Source organism: Anolis carolinensis, chromosome 2, assembly GCF_035594765.1.
Source record: "Anolis carolinensis isolate JA03-04 chromosome 2, rAnoCar3.1.pri, whole genome shotgun sequence".
Lineage (NCBI taxonomy): Eukaryota > Metazoa > Chordata > Lepidosauria > Squamata > Dactyloidae > Anolis > Anolis carolinensis.
In genome coordinates this window covers 278,723,535-278,738,253 of record NC_085842.1, presented here as the reverse complement: position 1 = coordinate 278,738,253, position 14,719 = coordinate 278,723,535, and the positions used below count along the sequence as shown (strand labels likewise).

The following is a 14,719-nucleotide window of genomic DNA, read 5'->3' as shown; positions in this document are numbered from 1 at the left end:
GAATCGATATTATTTTCTCTTAAATAATTAAAAGTGGACATAATGACTAGCTGTCAGCAATCTTTACTAACAGGGCAATTCTATAGAAGAATACTAAGAAGTTTTCCCATTCAAGTGGGTATAGGATTACAGTATGAATCAACTAAGCTATCAAATGTGAGAGACTGGCAATTATTTTTTTCCCAGTGTACCAGAAGCTGGCACCATATTTTTGCTGATTGACTACAACTGTTTCTTTTTTCCTGATGGAAACTCACGAGGGATGAACAGCCAATGACTAAGGAAAAGGCAGTAGTCCAGGGACTACCACTTTGAGTTACATTGGGTTAAATCATATAAGAAATTAAAGTGTAACAAATGGGAAAAGATTTTACAACTAGAAATTCTGGGAGAATAGCAAGCTGACAAAGAGTGTAATAAATAATGTAAAATGGATAGCCAATCATTCTTAAATCGGAATACTAGAGTGATAAATGCTATAAAATTATTCTTCTGATACCCAGCAATAATTTCCCTTGGAAAATCCATAGGCTTATATCTTAGATAGTTCAACTGTACAGGAAATAAATACATTTACATTGACTGATTCTGTTTGGTCACTGAAATATTCACCCCTGCTATGAATGAACCATCTTTTATGCTGAATAAGTATTAATTTGCACACAAATAATAAGCAATAATAAAATAATTCCATTTTTAATCACAATTAAAGCTTATATCACTGAGTAAGACTACAAAGTACTGGTTCCAGCCTGTGTCTCACCTTTCCATTTTGCATTATACTTTCTTAAAAGCAAAGCATAATAGTATTACATAGTGTGAAGCAAGAGTGAAATAAAAAAAATGCTGACCATTGCCAACTTTTATGATAGATCGCAGATGTCATAAAACAACCTTTCAAAGTGCTTGCTGAGTATGGAATATTTTGTATCTAAATAAATGTTATGTTGTGTATTAGTGTGTTTGCGTGTGTGTGTGAAAGAGAGAGAGAGAATGTAGAAAATGCAATGTTCCATGGCTGAAATTGGATAAATTATATTTACATTATATGTGATCATCTTTTCAGATTCCAAACTTAGTTTGTTATTAGTTCCCTTTCTTGTAACAGCCATTGTTTTAATAATTTGCATATTCAGCCTAATTCAGGTGCCCAATTTTGCCTTCACTATTTCAAGTCAAAACTGAAAATGAAATCAAGATTTTCCTATGACTGTCATAGAAAACTCCCTAATTCCATGTGCTTCAAGTTTTTTCATGTATCAGAATTATGTGCATATTTGTTCTCCTAGCAGCACAGGCATATGTATTTGGCCCAAACATGAAAAAGCAGCACTTAGAAATATTTCCTGTCTTTATTGACTCCTAAGACCCCACAGCCATCTCAAGCAATGGCCACCTTTACTGAGGATTTGGGGGATTGTAGTCTAGGTAACTTTCCCAAGGTCTGACTTTAATGCAAAAAGATCTAGTATCTAGTATTGAGGATTGTTTCCATTTTCTTCCTGATCTTGATTAGCGTGCCTCCAAATGTATTCTAAGTTCAGACAAAATGCCTTATTCTGTCACCAGATCTAAACATCACCTTAATGGAACAAAATCTCCAAAACTCTTTCAACTCAACTGTGGTCTTCTAAATGAGTTATATATTGTAGAAATGATCCACAAAAATATCTAGAAATGCACAATGACTTACATAATTTTTGGGGATTATTTCCAAGCCACTATAATTTTTATGTAGAGCCTCAGTACAGACTTATTATCAAATAAAAGTCAAAGATCAAATGGAATTCTTGAGCAGCTGTGGTTTTGTTATGAAATCTCACTTTTGAAAAACTGAAATTAATCTGATATTCTTGGTGTTTAACATCTCAATGGTGAGAAATATTTAGATGATGATATGATAGGAGCTTGAAAAATTCTGTCCTTTGAATCCATTAAGAAATCACAAAAATAACAGGAACAATGGAAGAAGGCAGCCCCACACCTTTTTTGAGATAACATATTTGTATTCTGGCAAGCACATGCAATGAGTGTAACATTTATTTCGTAAAAACAACTTCATATAGCTTTAGATATGTTCTGAAAGAGTTAAAAATCATAGAATCATATATTCATAGAGTTGGAAGAGACTTCGTGGATTAAATGTTCAAATGGAATCTCCTTTCCTATAGTTTGAAGCTGTTATTCCATGTCCTAGTCTCCAGGGCAGCAGAAAACAAGCTTGCTCCTGCCTCCCTATGACTTCCCCTTGCATATACATGGCTACCATGTCTCCTCTCAGCCTTCTCTTCTGCAGGCTAAACATGCCCAGCTCTTTAAGTGGCTTCTCATAGGGCTTGTTCTCCAGAACCTTGATCATTTTAGTCGCCCTTCTCTGGACACATTCCAACTTGTCAACATTTCCTTTAAATTGCAGTGCCCAGAATTGGACACAGTATTCCAGGTGTGGTCTGACCAAGGCAGAATAGAGGGGTAGCATGACTTCCCTGGATCTAGACACTATACTCCTATATATGCAGGCCAAAATCTCATTGGCTTTTTTTCCCGCTGCATCTCTTTGTTGGCTCATGTTCACCTTCCTGTCTACGTACTGCTATCAAGCAAGGCACCCCCCATTCTGTATCTTTGCATTTCATTTCGTCTGCCTAAGTGGAGTATCTTGCATTTTTTCCTGTTGAACTTCATTTTGTTAATTTTGGCCCATCTCTGTAATCTGTTAAGGTCATTTTGAATTCTGCTCCTGTCTTCTGGAGTATTGGCTATCCCTCCCAATTTGCCTGTGAACTTGATGATCATGCCTTCTAACCCTTCATCTAAGTCATTAATAAATAAAGTTTGAACAGAACTCGACCCAGGATAGAACCCTGAGGCACTCCACTTGTCACTTCTTTCCAGGATGAAGAGGTAGCATTTGGTGAGCAGTCATTCACTTGACTAATTACAGATCCGCGTAACTGTAGTTTTTCCTAGCCCACATTTGACTAGTTTGTTTGCCAGAAGCTCATGGGAGACCTTGTTGAAGGCCTTATTGAAATCCAGATATGCTACATCCACGGCGTTCCCTGCATCTATCCAGCTTATAACTCTATCAAAAAAAAAAGAGAGAGAGAACAGATTAGTCTGGCATGACTTGTTTTAGATAAATCCATGTTTACTATTAGAGATGACCACATTCATTTCTAAGTGTTTACAGACCACTTCCTTAATGGTCTTTTCCAGAATCTTGCTTGGAAACAACATGAGGCTGACCGGATGGTAATTGTTTGAGTCGTCCTTTTCTCCCTTCTTGAAGATAGGGATGACATTTGCCCTCCTCCAATATGCTAGGACTTCTCCCGTTCTCCAAGAACTCTCCAAGATGATTGCCAGTGGTTTTGAAATAACTTCAGCTAGTTCCTTCAATAATCTTGGATGTAGTTGATCCGGCACTGAGGACTTGAATTCATTTAGAGCGGCTAGATATTCCTGGATGATTTGTTTCCCTATTTGGGGTTGGATTTCCCCAAATCCTTCATGTTGCTGAAGTTGAGGATGGCTTTCTTTTTGTGAGAAGACTGAGGCAAATATACATCAAGTAGTTCTGCCTTTTCTCTATCCCCTGTCAGCATTACCCCATCTTCTCCTTGCAGAGGCCCTATCGCCTCCTTGTTCTTCCTTTTTCTACCTACATAAGCAAAGAATCCCTTTCTATTGTTTTTAATGTCCCTGGCAAGCCTGAGCTCATTTTGTGCTTTAGCCTTGTGAACCTTTTCCCTATAGGAGTTGCTTATTCGTTTGATTTTTTCTTTGGTGAATGAAGCTTTTCTAAGGAAACAAAAACTATCAGTTTGAAGGAGTTTGACTTATATAACAGTTACAAGGAAATCTTTTCTTTTTGGGGGAGGAAACAGAAGCTCACCGTATGGCTTTCTAGACTATTGACAACATCAATAAACTCACTAGTTTTTCCCTGCAAAATGGAATTGAAACATGTTTCTAAGAGAATTTAACTAAGAGCCCAAATGCACATTCTGCACCAAACGATGTATGAAATATTAACTATCGTGCTTGTATGTTTACAATGAAGAATTAACAATGTATTTATTTAATATGCTTATTTGTTTGTTCATTTATTTATTTTGAAGGGAACCACAACCCAGTGTCCATAAAATGTTGACGTCTAGACCAGTCTTTATTCCTTTCCAAAAACAGTTTAAATACTGTAAATAAATGGTATTATGTGTATTTGATCACATTTCATATCAACTATCAGAAATTTAAGAAAAAAGAATCTCTTCATGTTCTTTAATGTGGGGTATTAATTTATTCCAAATTAAATTAAATTAAATTAAATTAAATTAAAAGGAACTTAATTTCATTTTTCAGCAGTGCTTGAAAATCTAAGCCGGTTTGTTTCAGGTTTTTGCCATAAACTCACTTGTTATTTCCAGAACAAGAACTGCATTGCCACATGATGAGATGCCACTTTTTTTTGAAAGAAGCATTATTATAAATCCTTGCTCATTTCCTCTTATTTGTTATGGAACTTGCTACGTTTTTTGTTACTGGGTTAGGGTCCATCTAATATAGGAAGAAAGTGGGATAAAATATTAGAAACAATCCTCCCAAAATGTTATCCAAAACTACAGTTGCACCTCAAAATATTACAAAAAATTCCATGAAAAACGATGTTACTATGATAGTTATTATGTTACTTTAAAAATAATATTGCTAATACCTTTGTTATAGCCAAAAATAACACTAGAGGTAGTAGTATCTTTGTTCACCAGAGATGACTTCTTAGCTCCAGATATAATGTTTCCTAGCAGTTTAATAGCTATCCAAGTCTTTCTATTTGTAATGCCATGTAAATGAAATGGAGTCTTTGGTGTGATTTGGCAATGCAAGCCAGTTTCTATAAGAGATGAATTAACCCAAATGAAGTAGTCACTCTGTAGATTTTCACTTTATAGAGGACTAGCTTTTCCCGGCCACGCGTTGCTGTGGCTTATGGGAATTATTTGTTGGGTAGGTGGAATAGGAGTGAATAGGGTTGAAGGTGTAACGTTTGGCCGTTTTGTGGAGTGGCTGAAGTAGTATTGTGAATTAAAGAGGCGTTTTGAAGCGTGGCTACATGTTCAGTAGGGGGAATAGGAGTGAACAGGGTTGAAGGTGTAACGTTTGGCCGTTTTGTGGAGTGGCTGGAGTAGTATTGTGAATTAAAGAGGCGTTTTGAAGCGTGGCTACATGTTCAGTAGGGGAATAGTTGTTTGGGGAGATTGAATGGGAGTGAATAGGTTTGTAGGTTAAAAGAGTAGTCGCTTTGTAGATAGGGTATCCTTGGTAGGTGAGGTTGAATGGGATAGAGTAGTGTCGTGGTTTCAGAGGTTGGGGGTTCTGTATGTAGGGGAAATGTTGGTTGGCATGGTTGAAAAGTATTGAATAGTGTTGATGGTTGTAAGGTTGGCTGGTTTGTACTTTGTGGAATCCTTGGTTGGTTAGTTTGAATAGGAAGTAATAGTGTCAGTGTGGGAGGTTTGAATGGTGGAATTAGTCACCTTGATTAGGATTTAATGGGGTTGGAGGTTTAAAGCGTGTTTGGGTTGTGTTTGGAGGAATTGTTTGTTGGGAAGTGTTAGGTGGCTGTGATTGTTTCGTTTGTGGAATTCCCAATTTTTTTGGTTTTGGAGTGTTGTTGTTTATTTACTGTCGTGGTTTTAGAGATCTTATTGTTGTGTATTATTATAGTATAGTAATTGTTATATATTATATTTATAATGTTATATGATATGTGTAGAATTGGATTATATGAGGGTGGTTTTATATAGTTGTATAAAATGTAGAGTGAATTGGATTAGATGGTAGGGTAGAATGAATGTGCTGTTCTATAGGAATATTATTTAGAATGGGAAGGTAGATAATCCAGTTTAAAGGAGATATTGGGAGATGTGTGTTGGTATGTTGGTATTTTGGGTAATATAGGTGTGTGGGAGGGTGTTGAGTGTATATTGCAAGATAATTGCGTTTAAATGAGATAATTTGTATTTTCTAGGTAGAGTGGATGGGTGTTTAGGACTCTAGTTCCCAGTATTCCTGGCCTGAGGCCCTTTCCTTTTTCCCCTCAGCCGCTTAAGAGGAATAGGAAAGGGAAAAGGAAAGGGTCTGAGGCCAGGAATGGTGGGAGTTGAAGTCAAAAATGCCTGAGGGAAGGGCGAAGGTTGGTTTACTTGCCACTTTCCGGTGTCCTTAGCTGTCCATTGCTGTCCATTGAGGAACTGCCCAGAAGTGGCTACTCTAGGAAGTGGAGTCCTTGTGGTGTCAGTAGACTTCCGCCCGGTCCTAAGATGGCGCCCAAAGGTGGGAGGTAGGGCTTTTGCCCTTTCTGCCTCCCTGTCTCCCTCCCTACCTTTCTGCTTGCCGAGAAGAGAAGAGAATAAAATAATTAGAGGTAGTCACACCGGAAAGGGTAGCACGTCCAGGTGTCTGGAGTAGAGGTAGTAGTTTGGCCTGGCCACAGTGGATGGAGGCGGTTTAGTGGGTGAAGAAGAGGGCGGCATGTTTTCTATATATAAAAGGCTTTGTGAGCGCGTGCGCTGGAAGGGTTGGGAGGGTTGTGTGTGCGTGCATGCGCACATTGCTTGTTGAGGTTTTTGGGTGTTTTGATTGTGTTTTTAGTGTCATTGTGTGGTATCATACTTGACATGGTTTGTGTGGTAAATTTTCAAGTTTGAGGGGTTTGGGGTTTTGTTGTTTTGTGTGTCGCCGCGATGCCAAAAGCCTTTTATATAGAGAGATGTTGGTGGGGACAGAATGGTGACTAGAGCTGGGGGCAAAAGAACATAGTTTTCCAATGATATTATCAGGGCAAGATAATCCATATAAGCTTGGTCTACTCACATTCTCTACTACTATGCAGATCTCTTTCTTTAAGGTTAAAATGAATGAGGAACCCCCTCCCCAACATATTTACCATGTACCTGCACATAATCTATTTGTGCCATCACAACAGTTTCTCAACTGTACATAAAGAGCAGCTTTATGCATTTGGAAAAGCTAGGAAGCCAATAATGTTTTTCTAAGTTGAAAGGCATTTCAAGAACAAGCGAATGCTGAAGTGATCCCTTTTCTGTAAGAGTAAATTAGCTGGTGAAGGATAATTTTCTTCTTAAAATAGTTGTTTCATTACTAGGCGATATGGTACACTGGAATTTGTAAAAAAAAAAAAACTTGCAATATCTAATGTCAACTTTAAAAAATCTTGTGTATACATTTTGAACCAAGCTCTTTTTCCCAAGTGGAAAATTCACATGCATGTGGATCTCACATATTTGAGACAAACTATAGTGTTCACTTTCAAAATACATACAAAAAAGAAAACATTAAAAAGTTTTGAGACTTTCTTAAAGATTAAAATAATAACTTGATTAGGAAAAATGTGTCTTCTTCATTACTCATGCAATATGCATGCATTTTGTATTAGAAGTGGGCTATGTAATGTATCATCAGATGAAGTCCGAAGTCCTTTGGACAAAGGGGAATGGATTTATCTATAACTTCAACCTGCAGTTTTGTAGTTTAGCAGAGAATAAGGAGGGCAGCACGCTTGGCTAGAGAGAGACAAATTAAGCAGCTTCCCCAGTTAGAGGATTGAGGCCTACTGACAGTCATGCTGTTATTGTGTTCCTAGAATGAACTGGAGCATGAAGTTCACCTCAAGTTCCCAAGGGAATTTTAGGTCACTTCAACACCCTGAGTTCACTTCAATAAGATGTTTTTATCTCTCCTTTGGTCTGGGACTGAATGTTAGTCAGATGTGCCACTGAGTGAAATGTGGGTTTGACTAGGAGTGAGATCAGTCGCATCTTCCATAACAATGCACTTTTACTACCCCTTTTCTTCACTTTACTTCAGAAAACTACTTGAGCCTCTTAGCTTCACTATTTTAAAGATCTCCATTTTGCCTTCTAGTACCTGTAGAAATAGGTGAAAGAATCACTCTCTTAAATGCAGTGGTATATTTCAGTCCTCAGAGTTGCATTGTTGTATACTATCCCCACAGAACTAGATCTACAATGTAGGCATGGCATGGCACTCTCATCTGAACAGTTGTAAGAAAGGTTCCCAAATTTCAACCATGTGCTACATACTAGCATTTTGAGTTGGTTTGTTTTTAAGTAAAAGAGATTCTTGCCATTGAGGTACTTTATTTGTCCTAGCAAGTGTAATGAACTGTTACAAAAACAAACAAAAAAAACCCACCACTTTTCAGTAAACCATGGAGCAGTGAAGCAGAACGAGTTTGCTCTAGTTATCAGGAGATTCGTCATATTCAGGAAGCATTGGGATTTTCAATGGTGTAAAATTTAATCTATATATTGCCTATAACAATATAACCTGAGATTAATCCTGCTCTGAACTCTGAGCTTAATTCTCATGTAATAGAATTTACTTTGGAGTCAAAAAATACTCCATAACTCAATGCAAGCTTTTACAAATGAAAACCTGCATGACAATTGACATGAATTCAGCAAGAATATATGAGTGTGGTGCTTCTACTTCCATTGCCTTAGTAGGGAAGAGGCATTCAGAGAAGATGAGTCAATTGCATAAACCTCATACTCCAGATGGCCATGGGGTCTGTTTTTACAGAGGATGCTCTTCCTTTTGGAGCTGTCCAGTCCAAGTTTACTTTGAAAAGAAGTATTTGATTCATAAGAAGAAGGAACAAGAATCTTGAATTTAAGGATCAAAGACCTCTTTTTGGAATCCTGATCAGAGATTTAGAACCTTAATTTTTCATTCATTATTCCCAGAAACTACAGTAGTACAGTTTGTTAGAATGGTGACAATTCCACCCATCTTTTTAAACCAATAGTAGCAGACTGTTCATTTCCTTTATCAATTCTCACGGTTCTCTGAAATATGCAGGATCAGTGATAATGGGTAAAAATTCTGCTTTGATTTTTTTAAGGAAGTGATTACCAAGTTTTTTTAATTTGGAATGGAAAGAGATATGCTTTCAACAATAAAAATATATAAGTTAAAACTAGTATATTAGTCCATCCAGGCTTTGGTCTTAACTAAGAGTCAGTGTTAGGGCCGATCCAGACAGGCCCTATATCCCAGGATCTGATCCCTGGTTTTCTGCTTTGAACTAGATGATATAACTCTGCACTGCCAGGAAATCTGAGATAAACAGAAAACCTGGGATCAGATCCTGGGATATAGGTCCTGTCTGAAAGGGCCCTTAGAATCCTGATTTGTTCTCAGTCATGTTTGTGCGGAAATACAGTTATTACATCTAAAAGTCTCCATACCATTAACATAGTTTTTTATTTCAGCTATAATGGTACCTCATGATCCTCATCCCAGGAATTGATTTAGAAATGTCCAGTGCAGATGGGGAAGGGTTTCACGTCAATGAATGTATATTTTAAAAATGCCAAATATTTGCAAAGTTCAGGTGAGAAGAGGATTTGAGATTTAAAACATTTAAATATAGGAAGAAAGCAAAATATACAATTTTTTTCATTCTTAAGAACTAATTTTGTTTCTGGAATATCTCATTCTACTTTCTTACTGTGTTTCATGTGTTCATTCCAGGAATCTGGAAGAAATGTTTGTGGGCCAAAGTATTTCAAAAGGCTAGAAGCTTTGATGAGATCTGTTTGGTCATTTTAAATGTATCTAGAAAGTAAATAGAAATAAACATTAAACAGCATAGTAGATTGTTGATATGTGTGAGTTGCACTGTTGCAGTCAATACTGTCAATATTCCCAAGAGGAGAAAGTCCCCTCATATGCTCCACTATTCATTTGCATCTGGAAATCAGTGTAATTCACTCTCAAGGCCAAACCAGACATCCCTTGTTACCTTTGCCATTGCTATTTATATCTAAGGAATTCATGTTCATGATCCATTCTGAGTTATATAGGATCTTTGTATTAATATAAATTACTTCTGACTAAAGTTATTCTACATGACTGTGGAAATGTGCCTTAATTACGGGAAGAAAACTATAGCCAGATCCTTGAATCCATGTGGATTAAAATATAATTTCACAGCCAAACAGAAACATGTTCCCAATCACTGCACTTGAATTATTGTTATGTAGCTTGAGGCTTGTATTAAAATCACGGAATAATTGCAATCAGATTATTATAATCAAGTACAGGGACAGTAATTACAGGTTACAGTCATTTTAAACTGCCCTGGAAGTCCCATATACTGACAATATGCATATTAAAAGTTTATGTTGGTGATAAAATTAATGAACATGATTTCAAGCAACTATCTATGAGATAGGTGTCATGTATCTTTCTGTACAGAGACTTGTATTTTGTATAACAAGGACATCAAACTGGTTTACATGATTTACTCCAACCACACTACCTCAGAGACCATCCATTCATAGGGGGTTTCTACACAGGTGAAAAGTAGTCATACCCATCCCATTTTTAATGCTGTGGGAACATATGACATTTACAGTGAAAGTGTTCTTTTAGATGTTAGTATAGGTTTTTTTTTAGCTGTTTAGGAAAAACTGAATTTGATATATGTGTCAAAATTGGGATGAAATCAGGGGTTTGCCTAATTGGAAGGTGACACAATTTGGTGGGTTGTTACCCAGTGTTACCTGTTGTTGTTGTTGTTGTTGTTGTTGTTGTTGTTGTTGTTGTTGTCATTGTCGTTGTCGTTGCTGCTGCTGCTGCTGCTGCTGCTGTTAAGTTCACTGCATATAACAAAAGGCTTCTGAAGTGGGGGCATCTTTTTCAAAACTAATATGTGTATGTATGGTTAGGAGGATTGTTTTGCTTCAGTGAAGGTAGTATGATTGAGTGTTTGTGTGACTGAGCAAGAGGGCATGCATGCCTTCACTCTATCTTCCTCACCAAATTGCCTTCCCATCCAAATAAGTAAAGGAGGGGAACATGCATGCCACCCATCAAAAAGGATGCAGATTGACTGGATAGGGATCTGCATATGTATATTCAGTAAAATAAAAAAATGTGGACACAAAGTAAAGTCTTTTGGGACTCTTCCAACTATGAACTTTGTCCACCTGCCATTTTCTAAGGTCTTAGGTTCTTTGCTCAATGGGGTATATATGTATTGCATTTTATTACATATTTAGTGTGTGTATGTGTTGGGAAATGTTTAAAGTTTTCTCTTTACTCATGATCACTGACTAGGGTGTGAAGTAGGTAAAGGGATTAGGTGGGGGGGCATAAAATCAGATAGGTAAACTATAAAGACTATTGATTGATAGGTTTATTCATGTGGGGATTTTTAAAAAGGCATAGTCCCCTTGTAACATTTTGAATTTGGGAATGAAAAATGTGTGCCTATGATTGCAATTGGAATCCAGTTTCTTTGAAGTAGGTGTAGTGCTAGTAGGGTGAATCTAAGGAAGAACATTGAATTGCAGATGGTGTGGATCACATCCTGGTTTCAGAGATTACCATTGTTAAACATTCTTATTTTACCAGACCTTGCAATTCTGTTGGTTCCTCAGGACCTCATCATATTTGCCACTAGAATCGCCACAGATTGTGGTGAATTTGGCGGTGCCTGGTGGGGGGAACTCATAGCTTCATGCCCCACATCACCTGGCTTCCCCCTTACCTCATCCTATGGGGGAAGAGTCCACTGCCCAGCTTTCCCCTCCCCCATTAACGTCTATGCTACACAGGAAGCCTCCTGTGTTGCCACCGTGGTGGTATCCACCTGTTCCACTTCAGTTTTGCCACAGAGCCCTGCCGGAAGTAGATGTACATTATGGAATAGGAGCCGATGGGCTCCATGACAAAACTGAAGAGGAACTGGCATACGCCACCAAATTTTAGCACGTTGAGGTCATTAATTATTTTGTTGGTCATCTTTGCTAATTTTATATGTTCAAAAGTACAAAAAAGAAGCTGGAAAATAAAGACCAGAGACATAGAATGTATTTGAGGCCAAAGGGCCAGGGAAAAGCAGCTTAATTTTTGATGAATGTAAAGAGTTGTGCGCCTTTTTAAAGAGCCTTTTCTGAACCACTTCAGGCAATATTATTTTAAAAGATCACGTAATCAATCCATTTTTTCTGAATTCTCAATGAGTTGCATTAAAAATCATCTTCAATTTCAAAAAGTAAGCCATACTTTCATCCTGTTTTAATTAAAAGACAAAATGACATTGGCAAATCTATAACAGCATTGTATTTGACATCAACAGTGAATAAAGAATTTAAAAAATGAATTAGATTGTGATTCCTTGAATCTAAAATTAGAACCTGAAATAGAAGAAATATGGAGCCCAACGACTTGCAAAGGAATGTCCATGCTAGCAGGGGTTAATGGGCATTATAGTGGAAAACATTTCAAGGCCACCAGATTTCCTAGACCTATTCTGTATGGACATGTAGATCAAAAGAAAGCAAAGTTGGAAGTTAAGCTAATTTACAAAGTAGATTAAGCAGAGGAAGGGACTCTATAACGCAGTCTCTCATATCAGTTAACTGTTTCTGAAAAACATGACTCAAGAAATGTGTATGGCAGAAATATTCCTGCCATAGTCATTCCTTAAAATGTGGTTATTTTATTAGCAAGATTTTATAACAAATGTGATAGCAAATAATAGCCCTGCACCAGGCTGTGGCACAGGCTGGTTAATAGCCAGCTGCAATAAATCACAATGACCAAGAGGACATGAGTTCGAGGCCAGCCCGTGTCGGAGTGAGTACCCGACCATTAAAATAATAAATAGCCCCACTCATTGTTGACCTAAGCAACCCAAAAGATAGTTGCATCTATGAAGTAGGAAATTTAAGTACCACTATGTGGGGAGGCTAATTTAACTAATTTACAACACCATAAAAATCGTCCAGCAGCATTTGGAATGAGGAAGTCGGTGTCACAGTGGATGATGAAGCAGCTGCTCCCCCTGTGGCTGGAATCAAGCATATCCTCAGGAAGCTGGAAGCGGGAGAAGGTTAAATTGCCTCTGTGTCTGTCTCTGTCTCTGTGTTAATATGGCATTGAATGTTTGCCTTGTATGTGTACATTGTGATCAACCCTGAGTCCCCTTTGGGGTGAGAAGGGCAGAATAAAAATACTGTAAGTAAGTAAATAAATAAATAAATAACAAAAGCAACATTGGATTACCTTGCTGTAGGTGAGAGACTGGAGCATGATTCTGAGTTGAAGCAAGGGATATCATTGTTTCTGAAAAGAAAATTTGTCCTTTATTAGCAGCATCAGATTTGGTGATGGCAGTGGTGAAGCTGGAAAGGACTACAAAACAAGCAGGGGGATAATGTGCACTCTAGTGATATTGAAGATACTTTATGATTCTTGGGGAATCCTTGCTATATATACTTTGTTTTGCCAGTGTCTACCTGGTATTACCATCAGGCGCCACATTTAATGTCATTGAAAAAAAGACCTTAATATTCTTTCCAAAGCAAGGCATATATATATATCGAATGAGATGCCTTTTTGAAAGGCATCCTATTAGAAATGGCTGAAAAGCTGGATTCTCTGAACTTTCATGCATAGAATGGGATACATGCATGTCTATTGACTATAAATGGGGGAAAAAGAAAAAAAAACTGACATTCAAGAGAAGAAAATAGTCCAGCAGGCTAATCCTGCGCCAGCCACACAGACTTTCTGCAGCCACTGTGACAGGCAGCATAAGCCAGATAAAAGGCCAACCAAACACCCAGATGCTGCTCATGGAAAATTGCATGCTAGAGCTCAGCATCTGGGCTTCACAGCTGCCAAGTTCACCCCATGGGTGTCTATAGTATTGGCTCAGATGTTGGACCAAACAGAAGGGAAGTGGGCAACATGGAACATGCTGAACACCACTGCTAACAAGATGATATCAAGCCAAGTGAGTAATAAAAATGCATGGAGTTGCCAGTGTGGTTTAGAACTTTTCAAAACAGGAGCCAAATTTAAAAATTCAACTCAGATATCAGACACAAATATACAGTCTTTTGCTAGGTAGTCCACGCCAACAAGAACAAAACATATACAGTCATTGCAGTTGGAGTGGAACTTGAGCATAATGACACCTGTCTTCTGGTATCACCAAACTTGTTATAAACAATCAGATAGATTTGAAAGGCTTGTTAAAGTGAGCATAATGATAATATAGGGGGAATGTCCTCCCACAAGGTTAGGCATGTGCCAATCCAACAGCACTACCACCAAAATTCTCTCCCCAGTGTTTCAGTAAGGCTTGACCTCCACTCCAAAGCAGCTCAAACGGCAAATGGAAGGCATTTAAAAGTGTACAATATAACCCCCTATCCCCATATCCACAGTGGATACTTTCCTGATCTTTACCACAAAACCACAGACAACAGCAAACTGTATTGAAATGAAGTACCTCTGCCTCAAGAATACCACAGAGTGTGACACAATGGAGGACCTAGAAACTGCAGATACTGGTCTCCCAATTTATGTTTTGTAATTGCAAAACATAAGATGATTGGGGGTAGCACAAAGAAGAGTTTACCCTTTTCCGTACATATGTCCTCCGTTGAAAATCACTCACATACACACTAGGTGCAAAGGGATCTTGTAGCAACAGAAACTGAAATAACTAAGTTGATGAAAGTTATCGATGAAAGTTTATACTACCAACTTCCTTCAGTTAGTTTCTAAGATACTATAAGATCCTTTTGCATATTGATATTCCAGACTATGTCTTTGAATTCCAACACCAATTAAGCATAGAGAAAATAAA

General features: G+C 37.7%; 1 long non-coding RNA gene across 1 annotated transcript; it reads right to left on the bottom strand.

The window, feature by feature from the left end:
• Window positions 1-682: 682 nt before the first annotated feature.
• LOC134296709 (uncharacterized) lies at window positions 683-13,744 on the bottom strand. Its single transcript, XR_010003535.1, has 3 exons — window positions 13,126-13,744; window positions 4,418-4,560; window positions 683-3,085 (listed from the first exon to the last, which is right to left on the bottom strand). It is a non-coding gene; the product is annotated as an uncharacterized LOC134296709 (long non-coding RNA).
• Window positions 13,745-14,719: the final 975 nt, after the last annotated feature.